This window comes from Martes martes (genome assembly GCF_963455335.1).
Source record: "Martes martes genome assembly, chromosome: 4".
Classification (NCBI taxonomy): domain Eukaryota; kingdom Metazoa; phylum Chordata; class Mammalia; order Carnivora; family Mustelidae; genus Martes; species Martes martes.
The window spans coordinates 66262694-66264981 of NC_137891.1; positions in this window are offsets into that span (position 1 = coordinate 66262694).

Sequence of the window (2288 nt, forward strand, 5' to 3'; positions counted from 1 at the left end):
AAGGGGTCAAGAGGAAGAGAGAGAAAATATAAGAATATGAACAGAACGAGGCTAAAATTATTTATTGGTTGGCTTTGGCTATCCAGGTTCTACACAGCCTTTCAAGAAGACAGGCTTTCTTGGCTTCTACTGTATCTGCTGAAACATGCATTCCAACATAAGCAGCCACAGCTGCAGGGGACAAAGATGCATTTCTGGACTTAACCTCTGTGTCTTTCAAGGTTTCAAGAGGACACAAGAAGTATGGCACCACTTTGGGGAGTGTTGGAAGAAGGAATGCCAGGTCTTACAACAAACCCTTCGATCTGGTCCTCACTGCCCACCTGTAGCTACTTCTGGCAGAATCTTCCTTTACAAATGTGTATAATCTGTAAGTATGGACTCTAGAAAAATCAAACTCAACACATACAATTAGGATCTTATCAGTTATTGTAATTATCAGTATTGTAATTGTGCTTACTATGAAGTCCTACAGGTCTCTGGAGTTTATTGAAATAGTATTTTTAAAAAACTTGAAATGACTTAAAGGCATATCAAGGAAGTTATTGGGAAAATTCTTTAAAAACAATGCAATAATAAAGGGTCTACTGGATTTTTGTTAGGTAGTTTTTAACTTCAAGTTTCGTTGATTGGTTTCTTATCATCCAGTTAGCTCTTGCCCATAATTTTGTCATTTCAGCTCAAGGACTATCAACTCATCCTATTCAAGTCACTGTGCTCAATTGTTTTGGATCATAGAAGTTTGAAAGAGAAAGAACTTAGATATCTCATGAAAAATGAAATTATTACACTGCACTCTTTTCTATTAGTTTCCTATTGCTGCTCTAACGAATGATCACCATTTAGTGGCTTAAAACAACAACACATCTTTATTATCTTATAGTCTGAAAGCCAGAAATTTGAAAGGAGAATCCATTTCCTTCCATGATCTCACCCCTAGAGGCTGTGTTTCAGGTCTCATGGTCCCTTCCTCCATCTTCAAAGCCAGAACAGTTGGTGGTGTCTTCCTCATGACAAATCCCTCTGACGTTCCTCTTTCTAGTCAAATCTCCCTCTGTCTCCTTTGTGATTACACTAGGTCCATGTGGAAAATCCAGGCTAATCTCCCCATGACATGATGCTTAATTTAATCACATCTGCCAACTCCTTTTTAGCATGTAAGGTAACATGCTTAGGAGTTTTGGGAATTCACACATTGACATTTTTGGAGGTCATTATTCAGCCTCCCATATTAGGCTATCATTACAGTGTTTAGCAGAGGTTTGTTCCTGGGCAAATTTTCATTAATGGGCTCAACATAACATGCTCAGAAATTATAGTCAATGAAAAGAAGCTGTCCAGAAAGCCCTTTATAAGGCGGACTTTATCTTAAATACTCCTTTTCCCCCCTCTTACATTATTTTAGTTTCATTCTCATTTTTCACTAACTTTTTTTAAAGCATGGAATAGGGTTTCTCTACTGTTCATTTATCCAGTAAATACATACTCATGTATGTGTATGTGGGAAGCATTCTTCCCAGGCATGGGATTGGGCACACTCTTCTTATTAGGAATCACCATCTATCAAGCTACATTGATGTTAACAGAAAAAAAGCCAAATCAGCTCAGCCTAATATTTGAAGAATATAGGAGCCAAAATTCAAGATATAGAGAAGAAACCTGTGTTGAAGCTTTGGGGAGAACAATAGTAGGAATTAGTACAAATTTCTCATGCCTTTGGGTTGGAATGTAAATAGGTGGGCCAAGTATCTTGAGAGTGGTGGGAGAATGAAGCTTACCATAGAAACAAAAGTTGATTAAGCAGACATATTTTTTCCCATTTTTATAAATTTAATTTAAAATTTGAGGTCAATTATAGCTATTAAAGAATGCACAATTACTAGACATTTACTTTCAATATTTAAGGAAATTTCCTTATAAGTATTCAATTATGTGTGTGTGTATGTATATATATATGTATATATATTTTTTATTTTATTATTATTATTTTTTAAGTAGGCTTACCACTCAGCATAGAGCCCAATGCGAGGCTTGAACTCATGACCCCAAGATCAAGACCTGAGCTGGGATCAAGAGTCAGATGCTTAACTGACTGAGTCATCCAGGTGCTCTCTCTACGTATATTTTAAACATATACTCCTTTTTAAATACGAAAGAGAATTTTAGTAAAAGAAATCCTGGAAGCAACAGCTATACCTCACAACCCACTCTTTAAAATTAGTGAACTGCAGGCACCTGGGTAGCTCAGTTGGTTAAGTCATTAAGCATCTGCCTTTGGCTCAGGTCAT